This window comes from Felis catus, chromosome E2 (assembly GCF_018350175.1).
Source record: "Felis catus isolate Fca126 chromosome E2, F.catus_Fca126_mat1.0, whole genome shotgun sequence".
Taxonomy (NCBI): domain Eukaryota; kingdom Metazoa; phylum Chordata; class Mammalia; order Carnivora; family Felidae; genus Felis; species Felis catus.
This window is the reverse complement of record NC_058382.1, coordinates 46,765,289-46,786,320: the sequence shown is the minus strand read 5'-3', so window position 1 is coordinate 46,786,320 and position 21,032 is coordinate 46,765,289. Positions and strand designations below refer to the sequence as shown.

The 21,032-nt window shown below is 35.5% G+C and overlaps 1 long non-coding RNA gene across 12 annotated transcripts in view; it reads right to left on the bottom strand.

Moving 5' to 3' along the window:
- The window catches only part of LOC111557992, a 474,951-nt gene that overhangs the window by 342,853 nt on the left and 111,066 nt on the right, over window positions 1–21,032 (bottom strand). The window lies entirely within an intron of this gene.

Here is a 21,032-nt window from a genome sequence, read left to right as displayed (position 1 = left end):
GCTTGGGATATATTCTCTTTCTTTCTCTCTCTCTCTCTCTCTCTCTCTCTCTCTCTCTCTCCCCCTCCCTCCCTCCCTCCCTCCCTCCCTCCCTCCTTCCCTCCCTCCCTCTCAAAAATAAATAAATAACGTTAAAAAAAAAGATATGTAATTCCTGTTAAGGTCAAGGGAGAAGAATATTTTTGTAGAGGGCATTACGGGATCACCCTGAAGGGCTTTGAGGAGACCTTATGAAGATAGATAATTCACATAATTTTTCCTTTTGTTCATGCCCACATCATCAGCATTGATTTCCAGTTTTTCTTAAAAAAAAGTTCATTTATTTATTTTGGGAGAGGGAGAGAGAGAGACTGCAAGCAGGGGAGTGGCACAGAGAGAAGAGAGTACCAAGCAAGTTCCCCACTGTTAGTTCCCCACTGTCAGAGCCCAAAGCGGGGCTTGATCTCACAAAGTGTGAGATCATGACCTAAGCTAAAACCAAGAGTTAGACACTTAAATGACTAAGCCATCCAAACGCCCCAACTTTCAGTTTTTGTACCATATGTTTTCCAAAGAGTTCAATGTTGTTTTCGCTTTAATACTATTTTCTCCTAACATTTGTCTACTACTATCTCACTCTCCATCCATCTCCATTCTTCCCTGTCATTATCTCTCCTACATTCTAAATAATTCCAACATTACAGAGTAATTCAATAAAAGGTGTAAGTATAGCTATAGCCCATTCAAGTCCAGTAAAACTCAGATGCCAATGCGTCCCCCAGAAACTAAACTGGAAGCAATGATAACATATACTTGGACAATGTTTTAATGATTTTTCTTACTTAAATTTTATTAAAAATTAGACTAATAGCCTTGAGAAAACATTGCATTAACTTACAGTATCTGTTTTTTATTATTTAATCCATTATATTAGGAACCTGAGCATATCTTCCTAAAAATACTACCATTAACTTTCAGATGTTTAGTAATGTGTGACTCAATTTGTAGGTTAATCAGGGTTCCTTGATTTTAATACCCCTAACTTGAGCTCTGGAGATAGAAAGAAAGACATAGCAAAGTATTAAATCAAGTAAAAGGGTTTTGAAAAGAGATAAAATAAAATAGATAAAACAATCTGTCAGAAATCTTATTTGCCTGGCTTGGTACCATCTATTGAAGTATGGATAGAACCACGTAGAACGGGTACCAATATTTTCTACAAAGACAGAAATAATAAGCTAGGGATCAAAATAAATGGGTAATAGGATTTCCCAAAAAGCAACTCTTCTTTTTCAAGATCACCATTTTGGACCCCCCCCCCCCCACACACACAATGTAATATCAATTAAGTTGACTAAGTATAAAATATAAATTTTTTTGTTGTCTGTCAGTATGATACTTAATTTACTCTAGGGGCTTCCCATTCTCATGCATGAAATTTAGGGCAGATTTCATGTTTCTGTTCATTTACAAGCACTCAAACTACTCAACATCTCATCTAGTAATTAATTACATCTCATCTAGTAATAAAAACTTTAAATATCAAAGTTATGGTTACTTTTGTTTTCCAATTTATTCCTGCTATAAGCTGGCCACTTGCAGTGGGAAAGAAGGTGTCTTAACTCTCACTTGCAGATCCTTTGATCTAGGTGGAGCTTTCTTTCTGCTACTGCTCTTGAAAAGATGGTAGTTCACTTCACCATTCAGATCACCAGGCTCCTCTAGGAAGTCTGAGTCTAACACAACCTTACATCATCTCTCTTGTGCATATGGCCTACCTCTGATCCATGACCTAAACTTAAGCAAAATTTGCTCCAAAAAACTCTGAGAATCTAGGTCACCTAACACACCACCTCTTCATTACAATACTTTCAAAGCAGCTGGCCAATCGTCTCAAGCTCTAGATTTTTCAGTCATAAGTGAGATAGCAGTTCTTAAGTGGCAGGTGTCAGTTATTAAGCTTTCCAAGTCATATCCTTCAAGCCTGTCTCTCTCTTAATGAAGGGAGATGTATCCTTACTCCTTCCTTTGGAGATGTGATGGGACACTCAGCAAATCAACTCTCTCCAAAATCTCCCTTTTCTGAATTTCCAGCTTTCCGATTCATTTATATCCTTGACATGGTTAAGTACCTTAGAATCACATAACTGGTTTTCTCTCTCCTATTCATGTATAAACTAGAGGGTGTTGTCATTTATTACTTAGAAATCTTTTCTCTTAGGGCTCCAGCTGAGACAAACAGGGAGAGCCCCATTAAAAAATTTTTTTTATATTTGTATTTATTTTTGAAAGAGACAGAGCATGAGCAGAGGAGAGGCAGAGAGAGGGAGACACAGAATCCGAAGCAGGATCCAGGCCCTGAGCTGTCAGCACAGAGCACAACACGGGACTCGAAACCACAGACTGGGAATGTGAGATCATGACCTGAGCCGAAATCCGATGCTCAACTGACTGAGCCACCCAGGCACCCAAAGGGAGAAACCCATTTTAGGATCCTGTTATACATGGTTCCAAAAGTGTACCAAGTCTAACAGTTGAGGAGAAAGAATTATTTTTCATCAAATAAAGAATAGCAAATGCCACCAGATGGTTTGAAAATGTTTACAGCTGAAGTAAGATTACCAAAGGAACAGTATTTACTTACCACCATGTTTTCATTTGCCAGCCGTATGCTCATCATCATAACAATTAAATAAAAATGTAGACTTACTAGTGATTTTCATGCACCAAGAATAAATTATGGCTCAAATCCTAAGAAAATAGACATGCTGCTCTGTTTGCAAAACTGCTAACATTATTTCCATAGAACATTCCATCTAAGACGTAAACAAGAGCCCAAGGAGAGAAACATGTCTTCTCTCTTGGCTGTGTTAGCTTAGGAAACTTATTATTTCTTAAAAAACAATTAACATTAAAGAAGCCAAATTGAGATTTTATAGCAAAGAAGACATTAACTATAGGAAAGCTCCGGAAGAATTGACTCTATATAGAATGAATAATTAGGAGCTGAGTTTAAGTCAACAAGTTCATAATAACGAGAAACAATTTCAAATAAACTCGGTTGAGTTTAAAATTTTTAATAATTTTCAGTGGTACTTGATGAGAATGAAGCTTTTGACAACTGTGGCATTTGGGTTTTAAGTTCTTTCTGGAACATCAGAAATCTTATTATTTCAACATGACCCTTTCCCATTTTTCTCAACTTCTGAGGTACACTAGCCAGACCTTGATGGAATGTTTTCCCCACAATTTGCCATTTTAATAAGTCTTTGTTTGGCCTTTTCAAATTTTACTTGGTCTTTTACCATTATCTTTTTTAAGTTAGCTTTAATTAGTTTGAATTTTAAGTAGTTGTGCAAATCTAGCCAGGATAAAAGAACAATCTCTAGGAAAATACTAAAAATGATAATTAAAACTACATTTTAGTAAACTGCACCAAAACCAAGACAGAACATAATTTCAAAGGCAATCCATCCAGAAACTAGTTTTTGAGCACCTGTTTTTGGTTACTGATTGTTCTTTAGATCTAGAGAAACAATTGTGAAAAATACAGCTTGGGTGCATAGTAGGCAGGTTACAACTAAGAGTTAAAACTAAGAGTCATAAATTTGATCCAATCAAATGATCAGTAGGTACATTCTTACTTCTATCTTTCTGTCTCTTTTGGAAATGCACGGGAAACTTTGATTTTATTAATTTCAAATCAGCCAATTTCCTAGAATGAATTGAGGTTTCAGGGCCCAATGGAAAGCTCAAGGAATCTAACACTGCTTTCTTTCCTTCTTCTTTCCTCCCTTGTACAGGTATTTGTGTGTATACATGTTTGCATGTGTGCATGAGTGTAGAGAATACGTTATTTTTGCAGCTTTGCTTGTCATTCTATTTGCTATAATTCAATTTATCCCCTTACGCAAAGATAGATGTTTCAGTTGGAATTCCTGCCTCTTTAGAATCTTCACACAGGCAAGCTTAGCTAATAAATTTTGATTAATGTAGCCAAATATCAACTCCCACCTCATGCCCCCTTTGGTTGGAATACTATCATCAGGTTTACAGAGAGCAGGAAATAACAATAAGGTTGAGAGGGATGGAGATAGGGGTAAGACAGCAATAAAAAGTAATTATATAAAAATGCTAAAGATATAACATCTGTTTTTTTGCTTAGCCCACTGATCTTGGCAGTTCCAGATATATGCTATTGTCTATGTTTAAAGAGATACAGAAAAGGGAAAACGAAAAACATTTATGTGAGATTATTAAATAGTGTAGGAAAAATAAGAGTCGTTATTACACTGGTGAGGAAACTCAGTGAAATTTCTTTCTGCAGATTTGCCTTTGTGATCTGCAAGGTGCTGTTCCCCTGCTTACATTCCGTTACCCTGGCAACGCACTCCTGTAAAATAAAGATTATTAAAGCGCATATGATTATTTTGCTGCTGAGTGAATAAGACAAGCCGCTTCTGAAATGCCTTATCAGAGAAATTCAATTTTAGGCCAAATTGTGTTTTTGCCTCCTTCTAGTTTTTTCCTCCCTCCCCCCACTTCAAATAAAACCATCATCTCCACAGTTACTACATGGTATTTTGTTACTCATTCACACTTTGAGTATTTTAAGCTAGCTTTATTTTAATTTCATGAAAGCATTTCCCCAGTTTTTTTTTAATAGCTCCTGCCTATTTTCCAGACATCTACCATCTGTTTGCAAATCAAAATTAGAAGGCAATGTGTCCTTGCCTTGATTTTATTATATAGTAGTAATAGAAATATTGGGCTCTGTACCAAATATAAATGCATATATTATATACTGAGTAAGCAATATTTGGCCACAGAATGATGCAAAGCGCTAAGATAAGCCATCCAGTGCCATTTTAAAGGCTATATATCCAACTGTAGCAGTTGTCTTCGCCCTTAAATTTAGTGTCTTGTGCTTTCCCATTCAACACTGCCCAAAGGTAATGTTATAGACATGGGTAGTTTCACAGCGACTCTGACAGCCAGTTATACCTTTGTTGCCCAATACATTTGCTATTCAGTTACTGAAGACTGTAAAGACTCCTGAGATCTCTGAAATTATTTAATAACAAACTTCATAAGCCTTCCTAGAACTACAGCTGTATCATGTTCACTGTCAGAAAAAAAAAGTGCATTAGTAATAGTAAATTCTTATTATAGTCATGCTGTGTATGAAAAAGCTGTATTTAAAATCTTTTTACATAAGAGTTAAATTAGCTTTGAAGTAGAAGTGGAAGGAATGAAGTCTCATCAGAAAAAAGCAAGGTTCCTATAGAGGAAGGAACCTCTACCGGGAAGACTCCTTTCATGTTTCTTAAAACTGATGAAAGGTACGGGTGGACAAGAATGGCTCTGGATAAACATTCACCCTCCATGGTTCCAATGGTGGATTGTCATGATAGAAGACATTGTTTCTACTGAAATTTTTCTTATAGGACATTTTCCTACTGCTGTGAAGCACTGACATGTAACCGGATACAGTTGTACCAGAGCATGGCAAAAACTGTAGTGTACAGTGCTGATATTCTAATAACATGCAATCATTAATTTTTTCCTCTGCTGACATTCATTTTCAGGCCAACCAAGTACCATATCCTTTATATTGATTAAGGAGGTAGGTCCACTGGCTTTTTATTTAGCTAACTACAAATCTCTGTTCATTAGCAAGAAACGATATCAATATTTAACAACTGTTAGAAACTCTGAGAAGAAGCAGAATTCTGTATGGGTTTATTTGACGAAGCAAACTAAATTTAGCAGCATACACCTAATCTTTGGTATGCTTAACACCACCATGCAACTTATGGCTGTAATTCACTCCCATCACTGCCCAGAAGGTGTCACCACAGCCTCATTGGCTTGAAGGACTTGGGGACATGTGGGGGAGTAGAAAGCAAAGGGAGAAAAACAGACACAAAGAAAAAAAAATCTTCATGCAGACAAAGGAAAATAAGCCAACTACCAGGCAGTAATACTCCCAAATGAAGAAACCCAAACATTCACCCCATGCTAAAAATACAAATCACTAGAGGTGAAAGTGGACTTCCACTTGTCAGTAACCACAGAAAGTGGGAGATTCAAGGAAGGTGCTACTACCTCAAGTAAAAAGCAGGTAGTGAATAGGAAATATCTACGCACTGAACCTGGTCCAACCTTCTCACCTAAACTGGTTTACCTAATTATCATATCTAGTTGTATAAGCTGCATTGAACCTCATGAAAGGGAAGATAAAAGAACAGGAGGGAAAGCTCTAATACTGTGCTTTAAGAACACATCATGGAGTGATGGTTAAGATACATGATGGATACTTTAGATGCCTCTCCAAAGCAACTAGAATACAACTTTAAAAAATATCTGTTTTAGATAAGGTTTCATTTGAGAAATAAAAATTATCTCAGTACTAATAAATAAAGGGAACTAGCATGTTGCCCCCCCCCCCCAAAAAAAAAGATCAGCAGGGAAAAGATGCTAGAAAGTATCAAGGAATATAAAACACAGAATCTTTTATTGAGAAGCTGCACAAATTAACTCCAAATTACTACCACAGTCAGACAAGAGGAGGCTTCAAGGCACAAAACTTGTTGCTGTACTCCATCTTGCTTTATTGTGGTGTCTTCACTCATGTACTAGTAGCTAAAAGCCATCCCCTTTATAGTACTACATCTTTTAATCTCTGCTCTTCCCCCCTGTAGTTTAATTAAAAGACAATGAACCTTTTAGAGTAGTCAAATGGAAAATATAAAATTGCACCATTCTATCAAAGCTTAAGATATTCCTGTTCTCAGAGCATGAGAAGAATTCAAAATAACACACTTGGTATTTTATTACACTCCAGGCCCTCTGTGCCATTCTCATCAGAATGCTCTTGGTTGGAATACCTTTTTGGAATCTGAAACACAGTTCAACCCAAGACTGATAAAAAGAGGCAAAAAAATTAAAAACGATTAAGTTGGATCAATTCGATCTGTTCTCTAGATCATTGCACTTGATTTTTAATTTCTAAAATAATACTGCTGTAACTCTGTATATCTCCTATATTTAATTGATACAGGTCTAAAAATTAGTAGCCTTCCTTATTTGAGTATTATTTACTCATTATGTTGTCAGTTTTAAGGCATCTTGGCTAAAATAAGATAAATATAGTAAAATATCAAAGGGTGATAAGTTGGCCTGAACACTTAGCTTTCCTCTAAGTCTGCAGCCCAAATCTATTAATTTTGGCAAAGGGTACCAAGACAAATCCATGCTGTTTGAAATGTTCCATGGGAGTCTTTAAAAATGAAGGTATCGTCTCCTCTTTATGGACATTAAAATGCTTCATCCCAAGGACCCCTTTATAGCAAATTACAGGCTGTTCTGTTTTATCTGCTTTGACAGGATGAAGGGCTGAGCTGGCCCTAGAGGGATGGGATACAGAGTCTGAGTACTTCAAACTTGAGATTTCCAATAAACCATCTCCCACAATTAGAAGAAAGGCATGGAGGAAATTCATTTCAGCAGATACAGGTTTCTCCTGCTATTGGAAAGTAGAACACTCCTATGGAAACTTTTATAGGCCAAAATGGCATAAAGTGAAGAAACAATTACCATTAATTTACATGGAAAAATTTTTGAGCATTCCCAGAGCCAAAAAAATAACCTTTCTTAGGTTATTCTGATACTTAGGACACATCTTGCTAACAGATGCACAAAATAAATCAAGATAAAGCACACATGCTTACAGATGCAGTTCAAAGCTATGATGGCTTAATGCTGAGATGTTGAATGTAGTTCCCGGGGAAGTTTGGTGGTGCCACTCTTGCTGCTTAGGGGTGCCTGATGGTTGCAAAACAACTGCTGAACGCCATTTTTGTTTTACTCCTTTTTCATAAAAGCAAACATCCTCTTCAGATTTCTCTCAGTCAGCAAAAACAGGTACTAACCTAAGTCTTTCATAAAAGCCAAGAGGCATAACGCATACATTAGAAAAGTAATTTCCACCTATTAAGAATTACTTCATCACTAAAAATCTAACTAAAATCATGTCCCTCCAATGCTCTACTCCAAACTAGAACTAAAATTCATTAAGCCTAGCAGAGCAGTGGCATACATATGTGTCCTTCTTAGTCATTTGATTCTGATACCTGTTACCTTAATTCTTGGTTTCTTACAAATTAAAATCTTTCACAACACTACTCTTGTCCAGTCATTATTGTTCTTTATCCTTAAGTTCCATTATCCAGTATAGAGTGAAAACTTATTTTTCTCTTCCTGGAAATACCTGCATATTTCAGTTAGTTAATAAATGCTGGAAGGATATGAGATTTAACTTTAATTCTTCATCTATAGATTCCTACTACAGACCTGTTGCTAAAAACTTCCAAAAACATCACTGAATTCATTATTGCCAACTCTGCCTTACTTTTGGCCTTCTATAATTAGGTTTGTCTCAGATTCTCTGTACTTCCCATAGAATATAAAATTATAAGTCATCTGGGTGGCTCAGTTGGTTATGCGTCAGACTCTTGGTATCTGCTCAGGTCACAATCTCATGGTTTTTGAAATTGAGCCCTGTGTCAGGCTCTTGGGGTTCTCTCTCTCCTTCTCTCTCTTCCTCCCCAACTATCTCACTCTCTCTCAAAGTAAATAAACTTAAAAAAAAAAGAATTGGGGCATCTGGGTGGCTCAGTAGGTTAAGTGTCCAACTTTTGATTTAGGCTCAGGTCATGACCTCAAGATTCCTGAGGTCGAGCCCTGCATCGGACCCTGCACTGATAGCATGGAGCCTGCTTGGGATTCTCTTTCTCCTCTCTCTGCCCCTCACTCTCTCTCTCTCAACATAAATAAATAAATAAACATTAAAAAATAATTAACCCTATGCCAAAAAATAAAGTTACCAAGACATGTGATCCTAAGTATCCCCCCATAAGTATTTAGTGATCTTAAAATACAGCAGTAATGAAAATGTTGAAAGTGCTGCTATAAACATTGGGGTACATGTGCCCCTATGAATCAGCACTCCTGTATCCTCTGGATAAATTCCTAGTAGTGCTATTGTTGGATCATAGGGTAGTACTATCTTTAATGTTTTGAGGAACTTCCACAATGTTTTCCAGAGTGGCTGCACCAGTTTGCATTCCCACCAAGAGTGCAAGAGGGTTCCCCTTTCTCACATCCTGGCATCTGTTGTTTCCTGAGTTGTTAATTATGGAAACAGCCTAAATTTCCATCAAATGATGAATGGGTAAAGAAGATAGGGTTTATATATCATGGAATACTACTTGGCAATGAGAAAGAATGAAATCCTGCCATTTGCAGCAACATGGATGGAACTGGAGAGTATTATGCTAAGTGAAATAAGTCAGGCAGAGAAAGACAGATATCATATGTTTTCACTCATATGTGGAACTTGAGAAACTTCACAGAAGACCATGGGGGAAGGGAGGGGAAAAATAGTTTCAAACAGAGAAGGAGGAGGCAAACCATAAGAGACTCTTAAATACAGAGAACAAACTGAGGGTTGATGGGTGGCAGGGGAGAGGGAAAAATGGGTGATGGGTATTGAGGAGGGCACTTGTTGGGATGAGGACTGGGTGTTGTATATAAGTGATGAATTGTGGGACTCTACCTCCAAAACCAAGAGGACGCTGTATGCACTGTATGTCAGCCAACTTGACAAATTACATTAAAAAAGTAAAAACAAAAATAAACAAAGGAACAAAAAAACCCCTATCTTAATGACAAAAAAAGAAGTAATGAAAATGGGAAGATAGAAAAAAAAGTCTCTCACAATCATTTTTTATATTAAATATTATTTATTGTCAAATTCGTTTCCATACAACACCCAGTGCTCATCCCAACAGGTGTCCTCCTCAATGCCCATCACCCACTTCCTCCTCTCCCCACCCCCAACACCCCTCAGTTTGTTCTCAGTATTTAAGAGTCTCTTATGGTTTGCCTCCCTCCCTCTCTGTAACTTTTTTCCCCCTTCCCCTCCCCCATGGTCTTCCATAAAGTTTCTTAGGATCCACATATGAGTGAAAACATATAGTATGTCTTTCTCTGCCTGACTTATTTCACTTAGCATAATACCCTCCAGTTCCATCCACGTTGCTGCAAAAGGCCATATTATTCCTTCTCATTGCCAAGTAGTATTCCATTGTGTATATAAGCCACAATTTCTTTATCCATTCATCAGTTGATGGACATTTAGGCTCTTTCCATAATTTGGCTATTGTTGAAAGTGCTGCTATAAACATTGGGGTACAAGTGCCCCTATGCATCAGCACTTCTGTATCCCTTGGGTAAATTCCTAGCAGTGCAATTGCTGGGTCATAGGGTAGATCTATTTTTAATTTTTTGAGGACCCTCCACACTTCTCCAGAGCGGCTGTACCAGTTTGCATTCCCACCAAGAGTGCAAGAGGGTTCCCGTTTCTCCACATCCTCTCCAGCATCTATAGTCTCCGGATTTGTTCATTTTAGCCTGGCATCTGACTGGCATCTCACAATCAGTTTAAATAATAATAAAAATGGTAATATATCAAGGAAGATCCCACCAGTTTAGGGAATGCTACTCAAATATATTCTGAAATTCTAACTGCAGCAAATAGCTAAAGCTCTGGCCAAATGCTGAAAACATCTAGCCTGTTCCCTTCTCAGAGAAAGTTTCTTAATTTTCTGTACCAAAACATCATTCAAATTGTTCTAATTGGTCAAAAGGGAGAAGAGAATGCGAACATGTCAACAATTAAAATATAAACACATAAAAAAGTGATTTAAAGTACAAGCTTTCAAATCAGACAAACCTGGACATGAATATTGGTTCTATGGACTTCCTACAAGTTCCTGAACAGTCTAAAATTCACCTTATTATTCTATAATAATGACAATGTCAACTTATAGGGTTGCTGTGATTGAATGCTATAGGTAAAACAGTAAAGTGCTTGTAATAGAGCAAATAAATATTCAAGTGATAGTTATTACTGAAAAGATTTTCCTGTAAGGGGGGGGGACCTATCTGTTAATGTAAACATAATACTCATTTTATATGAACTGTTTTATAATAAGATAACATTCCATATGAGAGAGCAAATATATGTTTAAACCTTTTGACAATTTAAAATTAACCTAAAGAATAAACATTATTGCAGGGATCCCGGGTGGCTCAGTTAAGTAAGTGTTCCACTCTTGATTTGAGCCCTGCATTCGGCTCTGAGCTGGAAGTGTGGAGCCTGCTTGGGATTCTCTCTCTGTTCCTTCCTACCTCTCTCTCAAAATCAATAAATAAATTTAAAAAAAAGAATAAATATTGTTGGGAGTTCAGTAATGAAGATGTAGTGACTTCATAATTTGATGTGAAATATGACATATGCCCTCTGCTCAAAATAGAAAACATGGCAGAAAAATACAAATATGGATAACTAAAAGCAAAAGACATAAATAAGCTTATAAGCTATGGACAAGAAAGGAAAAGGAAATGCAAAACAGTGTGTAGTGCTGAGGGTACTGGCTTGTTGGACTCTGGAGACCAACAGTGGTAGCAAGGAGTTAGGCTCCTATAGGGTACACACGTTTCACAGAAACAAGGAATACAAAGATTTATGGTTTGACATTGGTGGATGTTGTGGGGTTCCCTTTCCCATGAAAGGTGGTTCAGTGTCTCAATCTGTGTAACTCCTAATATCACTCTGGACTGAACACCAAACTGTCATTGTAAGATCTATGTCTGGACAGGAGCTTTGGGGAGCTAGATGTAAGTAACTGAAAAATCATCAGAAGGAGGAATGAAGAGAATCAAATAAAAAGAACAAAAACACTCATAAAACCATAAGGCCTGCAAACCAAAATTCACAGAAATCTAATTTTAACAAAGGTATCCAACAAAGTCTGAAAATAAATTCACTCAATATAAAATCATTTCTACTGACACAGTCTGAAAAGACTTCAAAATAAGTATTAAAACATTCAGAATGTTTGAAGGTATAAATAATTTTCAGAAAAAATAAATTATAAAATTAAAGAGGCAGGAATAAAATAAGAACAGGTAGACATGGAAAAAAAATTAGAAGTGAAAATAGTATTACCGAAATTAAAAATCCAATAGCATGTATAAATTCTAGACTGGATCTTGTATAGAAAATCCTAAGGAATCAACAACAAAAAGCTATTAGATATTTTAGTGAGTTTATCAAGTTTGTAGGATATGAGACCAATATATAAAAAATATAAAAATCAGTTTTATCTACCAATATATAGAGAACAGTTTGAAAATAAAATTAAGTAAACAATTCCACCTACAATAGAATCAACAAGATTAAAATATTTAGGAATAATGTTTCAAAAGAATGCAGACTAAAACTTATAAAAGATTATTGAAAAAGTTTTTAAAGAGCTAAATAAGTGTTAATACATCTAGTGGCCATGGATTAGAAGATTTAATGTTGCTAAAATGGCAATACTACCCACATTGATCTGCAGGTTCATCACAATGCCTAACAAAACCCCAGGTGTTGTTTTGCAGAAACTGACAAGCTGATCCTAAAATTCATATGGGAATGCAAGAATAACTGAATAACTAGAACAATCTTGAGAAAGAAATATAAAACTCTACAACTCACACTTTCTGATTTCGAAACTTCTTACAAAGCTACAATAATTAAGACTACATGGTACTGGCATAAAGACAGACATATAGATCAATAAAATAGAATTAAGATCCCAGAAATGAAACTCTATCTTTATAATCAGTTGATTTTCAACAACAGTGACAAAATAAATCAATGGGAAAAGAACCCTTTCCAACAAATTTTGCTATGACAGAGATTCACATGCAAAAGAATGAAGAGAGTCCCTAACTCACACCATATATAAAAATTAATTTAAAGTAGATCAAACACTTAAATATAGGAGCTAACTATAAAACTATAAAAAACTTTAAAACTCTTAGAAGAAAACTTAAGAGTAAATATCCTTGACTTTGGTTTCAGCAGTGATTTTTTAGATAATCCAATAAATGCACAAGCAATAGAAGTTTGATAAATTGGACTTCATCAAATATAAAAACTTCTGTACTTCGAAGGTTCACCATCAAGAAAGTGAGAAGACAAGCTATAGAAAGGAAGAAAGCATTTGCAAATCACATATCTTATATGGAATATATATTCAAATATGTAAAAAGAAACACATAAAACTCAATAATAAAAACCCTAAAAAGCCCAATTTAAAAAATAGGTAGAAGATTTAAATAAAAATTCCTCCAAAGAACATACAGAAATGCCAATAATCATGTGAAAAGATGCTCATTAGTCATTAAGAAAATGCAAACCCAAACCACGATGAGATGCTATTTCATACCTACTAGGATAATTATAATAAAAATACAGAAAACAAGTATTCGTAAATATGTCGAACAATTGGAACCTTTGTACACTGCTACTGAGAGTCCACAATATTGCAGCCTACTTTGGCAGTTCTTCAAAATGTCAAACATAAGAGATTTCAGTATGATCCAGCCCAACAATTCCACTGCTAGGAAGGAATACAAACAAGAGAAATGAAAACATATATTCACACAACACAAAACTTGCAAATAAATGTTCATAAAAACATTACTCAGAACAGCCACTGAGAGTATGCTTTAAATTGGTGAACTTTATAGCATATAGTTATATCTCAATAAAAAGTTTGCAAAATGGCTGCGGATAGGGCTGACGTATAAACTGGTACACCCATTTTCTAAAGTGAGCTGGTGTGTGTGTGTGCATGTGAGAGAGAGAGCGAGAGAGTGAGAGCGCATGAGAGAGGGAGGGAGAGAGGCAGAAGAAGAGAGAATCTTAAGCAGGCTGCACACTCAGTGCGGAGCCTGATCCAACAACTGAGATCATGACTTGAGCCAAAACCAACAGATGGACTCTTAACCAACTGAGCCAACCAGCTACCCTGGTACAGCCATTTTCAAGAACAATTTGGTAACAACATCTAATAAGGTTAAATATACATATGCACCCAGTAATTCTACTCTTAAGTATATAACAAGGCAAAAAATTTTGCATGTGAGCACAAGGAGGCGGGCCCAAGAATGTTCATTGTAGCATTGTTTAATAGTTAAAAAAATAGAAACTATCCAAATGTTCATGAGGAGATGAATGGATAAACTGGGGCATATTCTTACAAAATATAATACTGTACAAAATATATCAATGGAATTAAATGTCAAAAATAGGATGGTGAGGGAAGAGGAAACTGCAGAATAACAAACATAGTGTGATACCACTTATAGGTCAAAAACACAATACATGACATCACATGCCACTTTGGGATACAGAATTATATAATAATCATGCTAAAATTCTTAGGAATAAAACCTAATTTCAAGGTACGAATTACTTCTGAGAAGGAAGATAATGGGATTTAGGATACATGAATTGTATTTATAATGTGTTATTATTATTTAATAATTCTGCAGCAGTCATACAAAGTTATAAGAACTTATTAACTTATAAAATAGGCATATAGGTATTGCTTATATTAGTGTCTTTTTTTCAGTAGGTTTAAAATGCATTTTAACACACACAAAAATGGCATGATCCCATAAATTTTAAGTTTCCCTAAGCAGTAAATTTCCTCAAAGGAGTTTTCTGTTTTTCAATCACTATATTGAGGGCAAATATTACTTACTTGAGCAGCAGTAAAGTATCACTAAAAGTCAAAGGACTCATTTAGTCAAAATGTTAAATTTTTAAAAAAGGTGAAATTACTATGCATGAATTCAAACACTTTGAAAATCAGACGCTCTCCGGCCTTCCTATTAAGTGTCATCTGACAAGGTCATTGTTTCAAAAAATTTAATAATTATTCAAGAATGAGAGAGAACATTCAGTGGGGTATTCTCCCTACTGTTTCCTGAGTAGAAATCAAAAATGACAACTGTAATTAAATCTTTTTTGAAAATTACCTATGAGTTTAAGTCAAGATGAAAATTACTTCTAACCTTATGAACTTTCACACTGCACTGCACCAAATGAAATTCTTTGTTTTCCTTTTTATCAGCAATGCATATGACAGCTAAATAAATAGGAACTCTTCACTTTCGACCTTTTATAGCTATTCAAAAGAAGTAATTCTGTTTGCCATTATTCTACTTACCAAAGATATAAATGAAGCAAGTATGATATTTAACACTAAGTCATCTGTTATCCAAAAGGGCTGAATGCTTTAAGAAAAACATTACTACATATAAAGGGAATCAGACAGTATATGGCCTTTTGTGACTGTCGTCTTTCACTTAGCATAACGCTTTCGCTACTTCATTCCTTTTTATGATCAAATAATGTTTCATTGTATGGATATATCGCAGCTTATTTTTTCATTCATCAGTTCATGGACCTCTGGGGCTTTCTTATTAAAAAAATAAAATATTTTATTGGAGGTATTAAGTAACATAATTCTCAAATATTTTATCTTATAATTTCAAAGCACTTGATAATTGATACCTGTATCATCTATGTAACTGGCATTACTATCATATTTTATTATTGTTGGAAATGAAGAAGAAAAATCTATTCTGATTTCCAGGGGTAAAACCTAAAAAGAATCCAGGATTACTGAGACTAAATTTACTAAGTCAACCCTAAAAACTAAAACAGAATAATTCCCCAGGTATTTCATCTTTCATAATCTGTTACTTAAGAGATTTTTAAGAGGTTCAGAATAGGTTCCAGTACATAAATAGGGCCAAACAGCTTCTGCAAAGTAATTATTAAAAGTAGAGAGAAGAGACCCATTATTCATATTGTAAAAGGAAAGCTCATCCAAATCATAGTCCAGAAAAACACCATTCATACTGGGCCTTACTACTCGCAGAAGCTGGGTCCCCTTAGCAGCCAATGCAATATAAGTTGCGCAGAATACACCCAGAAATAATGGCTAATTCTGCCAGTTCCTAGGAAGACAGTTTTGACACATTTTCAATGTCTACTCAGGCTATTTTCTATTTCTCCCTGAGTATATTTTCACTTTTTGACACTATTAAAAATGCTAGGAAGAACGTGGCAATTTACGTGGACACATTTTCAATTCTCTTGGATATATTCCTAGAAGTAGAATTGCTGGGCAATATGATAATTTTATGTAATATTTTATTAAACTGCTTTCCAAAATGGCTGTGCTATTTACATTCCCACTAGTATACATGAGGGTTCCATCCTTGACAACACTTGTTACCGTTTTATTTTTTATAGTAGGAATGAAGTTGTGTCCTATTGTGGTTTCAATTTGGATTTTCCTAATGACTGATAATATTGAGTATCTTTTCATAGACCATTTGTATATATTCTTTTAAAAACTTCAAATCTTTTGCAGATTTTTAGATGGAAGAATTTGGTACTCTTTATTGTGATAGAAGAGGTGGGTTTTTTTGTTTTTTTAAATATACACGTCCCTTATGGGATTTGCAAATAATTTCTCCCATTCTGTGGGATGTCTTTTCACTTTCTTGACACAAACCTTTATAGCAGAGAAGGTTTTAGTTTTGATCAAGTCCATTTTCTCTATTTTTTCTTCATCACTGTGCTTCTGGGGACTAAGATACTAACACCTAACTCAAGGTCATCAATTTTACTCCTATGTTTTTTGCCAAGAGTTCTAGCTCTTGACATTTAAGCACACAATCTATTTTGAGTTATTTTTTTATGTATGGTTTGAGGTAGGGGTCAAATTTCATTCTTTTTCCAAATTTCTGTTAGCACAATTTGTTGAAAACAGTCTTCTCTTCCCCCACTGAATTGTTTTCGTCAAGGTGAATCAATAATGATAAATGCCAGAGTTTGTTTCTGGGATTTCAACACTATTCATTTTTTGTATATCCTTGTCAGTACCACAGAGTCTTGATTACCATAGCTCTCTAGTGAGTTCTGGAATTTGGCCCACACTGTATGAACAAGTGTATAGTAACACAATTTATTTTTGCATATTGATCTTTTATCGTGTAACCTTGGTAAACTCATTTAATAGATCCAATGGGTTTTTTTTTTGCAGATTCTTTAGGATTATCTATATAGAATATTATGCTGTTTACAAAAGAGTTTCACATCTTTTCATTTTCCAATATGGATGCCTTTTTTTTCTTTCCTTGCTAGAATTTCCAGTACAAGGTTAAATAGGAATGTTGAGAGTGGACAACCTCTTGTTGTTCCTGATCTTGGATGCAAAGTATTTAGTCTTTCACCATTAAGTATAATGTTAGCTGTGGGTTTTTCATAGATGATTTTTATGGATTAAGGGATTTCCTTTCTATTTCTAGCTGGGTAAGTGTTTTTATGAACGGATGTTGAATTCTGCCAAAACCTTATTCTGAATCTATTGAAATAATATGTTTTTCTTTGCTTTATTAATTTCATATATTATATTAACTGATTTTCAAATGTGAAACCAAACTTGCCTTCCTAGGATAAAATCCCACTTGATCATAGCATATGATTTAAAAAATATATATTGCTGGATTTCATTTGGTAGCATTGTATTGAAGATTTTTGCATCTATATTTGTGAGAAATACTGGTCAATATGTTTGCTCACGTTTGCTGAGTTTTGGTATCAGGGCAATACTAGTCTGATAGAATGAGTTAGGAAGTGTATTTTCTCAGGTATTTTTTTTGTAATAAGCATTTGTGAAAGATTGGTGTTAATTATTCTTTAAACATTTAGTAAATTTTGTCAATTAAGGGGTGTCTCAGTCGATTGACCAACTCTTTTGGCTTGGGGCATGATCTCTCGGTTTTGCGGGTTCAAGCCACATGTTGGGCTCTATGTGGGCAGCAAGGGCCCTACTTGGGATTCTCTCTCTCTGCCTCTGCCTCTCCCCCACTAGCGCTGTCTCTCTCAAAACAAATAAATAAACTTAAAAAAAATTTTTTTGCCTACTAAGCTACCTGTGCCTGGGCTTGTGAGGAGTTTTAAAATTACTAATGCAATCTTATTTTTATAGATTTTTTTTATTAATTTATTTTCAAGTTAGTTAAGATACAGTGTACTCTTGGCTTCAGGAGTAGAACCCAGTGATTCATCTCTTACATATGACACAGAGTGCTCATCCCAGAAAGTCCCCTCTTTAATGCCTGTCACCCGTGTAACCCACTCCCACCTCCCATCTAGCAACCCTCAGTTTTTAATCTGTATTTAAGAGTCTCTTATGGTTTGCCTCCCTTTCTCTTTTTTTCTTAGTTTCCTTCCTTTCCACTATGTTCATCTGTTGAGTTTTTCAAATTCCAAATGAGTGAAATCATATGATATCTGTCTTTGACTGACGTATTTTGCTTACATAATACCCTTTAATTCTATCCACATTGTTGCAAATGGCGAAATCTCATTTATTTTCATGACTAAATAGTATTCCATTGTGTGTGTGTGTGTGTGTGTGTGTGTGTACACACATACACACCACATCTTCTTTATCCATTCATCAGTTGATGGACATTTGGGCTCTTTCCATAATTTGGCCATTGTTGATAGTGCTGCTATAAGCATTGGGGTGCATGTGCCCCTACGAATCAGCATTTTTATATCCTTTTGGATAAATTCCTAGTAGTAAAATTGCTGGATTGTAGGGTAGCTCTGTTTTAATTTTTAACCTCCATACTGTTTTCTAGAGTGGCTACACCACATCCTGGCCAGCATCTGTTGTTTCCTGAGTTGTTAATTTTAGCCATTCTGACTTGTGTGAGGTGGCATCTCATTGTGGTTCTGATTTGTATTTCCCTGATGATGAGTGATATTGAGCATCTTTTCATCTGTCTGTTGGACATCTTGAAGTCTTCTTTGGAAAAGTGTCTATTCATGTCCCGTGCTCATTTCCTCACTGGTTTGTTTTTTGGGAATTAAGTTTGATAAGTTCTTTATAGATTTGGATACTAACCCTTTATCCAATATGTCATTGCAAATATCTTCTCCGATTCTGTAGGTTGCTTTTTAGTTTTGTTGATTCTTTCCTTTGCTGTGCAAAAGCTTTTTATCTTGATGAATTCCCAATAGTTCACTTTTGCTTTTATTTCCCTTGCCTGTGGAGACATGTCAAGTATGAAGTTGCTGTGGCCTATGTTAAAGAGGTTGCTGACTGTTTTCTCCTCTAGGATTTTGATGATTTCCCATCTCACATTTAGGTTTTTTATCCATTTGAACTTATGTTTGTGTATGGTGTAAAAAGTGATCCAGTTTCATTCTGCATGTCACTGTCCAGTTCTCCCAGTACCATTTGCTAATGAGACTGGTCCCCCTCCCCCCCACTGGACACTCTGTCCTGCTTTGTCAAAGATTATTTGGCCTTATTCGTAGGTCCATTTCTGGGTGCTCTATTCTGTTCCATTGATCTATGTGGTTTTTTTTTTTTTGTGTGTGTGTGCCAATATAGGATTGTCTTGATGATTACAGCTTTGTAATACAGGTTAAAGTCTGGGATTGTGATGCCTCCTCCAGCTTTGGTTTTCTTTTTCAAGACTGCGTTGGCTATTTGGGGTCTTTTCTGGTTCCATACAAACTTTAGGGTGGTTTGTTGTAGCTCTGTTAAGAATGATGGTGTTATTTGATAGGGATTGCATTGAATGTGTGGATTGCTTTGGGTAGTATTAACATTTTAACAATATTTATTTTTCTAATCCACGAATATGGATGTTTTTCCATTTCTGTGTGTCTTCTCCCATTTCTTTCATAAGTATTCTATAGTTTTCAGCATACATATTTTTTACTTCTTTGGTTAGGTTTATTCTTAGGTATTTTATGTTTTTTTAGTGCAATTATAAATGGGATCAATACCTTGATATCTCTTTCTGTTGCTTCAATATTGGTGTATAGAAATGCAACTGATTTCTGTACACGGATTTTATATCCTATGACTTTGCTGAATTCATGTATCAGCTCTAGCAGTTTTTTGGTGGAGTCTTTCAGGTTTTCCAGGTAGAGTGTCATCTTATCTGCAAAGAATGAAAATTTGACTTCTTTCCCAATTTGGATTCCTTTTATTTTGTTTTGTTGTCTAATTGCTGAGGCTAGGACTTCCAACAACTGGTGAGAGTGGACATCCCTGTTGTGTTCCTGATCTTAGAGGGGAAAGCTCTCAGTTTTTCCACTGATGATGATATTAGTGTGGGCCTTTCATATACAGCTTTTATAATGTTGTGTTCCTTCTATCCCTACTTTCTTGAGGGTTTTTATCAAGAAAAGATGCTGTATTTTGTCAAGTGCTTTTTCCGCATCTATTGACAGGATCATGTGGTTCTCATCCTTTCTTCTATAAATGTGGTGTATTACGATGATTGACTTGTGAATACTGAACCAGCCCTGTAAACCAAGAATGAATCCCACTTGATCATGGTGAATAATTCTTTTAACGTACTATTGAATTTGATTTGCTAGTATCATGTTGAGAATTTTTGCATCCAGGTTATTCAGGGATATTGGCCTGTAATTCTCCTTTTTAGTGGGGTCTTTGCCCTGTTTTGGAATCAAGGTAATGGTGACTTCGTAGCATGAGTTTGGAAGCTTTCTTTCCCTTTCTATTTTTTGGAATAGTTTGAAAAGAAGAGGTATTAACTCTGTTTTAAATGTCTGGTAGAATTCTCCTGGGAAGACATCTGTCCCAGGACTCTTATTTGTTGGGAGATTTTTGATAACTGATTCAATTTCTTTGCTGGTTATGGGTCTGTTCAAATTTTCTATTTATTCCGATTTGAGTTTTGATAGCGTGTGAGTGTCTAGGAATGTGTCCATTTCTTCCAGATTGTCCAGTTTATTGGCATATAATTTTTCATAGTATTTTCTTATAAATGTATTTCTGTGGTGTTGGTTGTGTTCTCTCCTTTCTCATTTGTGATTTTATCTATTTGGGTCCTCTCTTTTCATTTTGAGAAGTCTGGCTAGGTGGTTATCAATTTTGTTTATTCTTTCAAAAAACCAGCTCTTAGTTACATTGATCTGTTCTACATTTTTTTTTTTTTTTTGATTCGACATCATTTATTTCTGCTCTGGTCTTTATTATTTCCCTTCTTCAGCTGGCTTTGGGTTTTATTTGCTG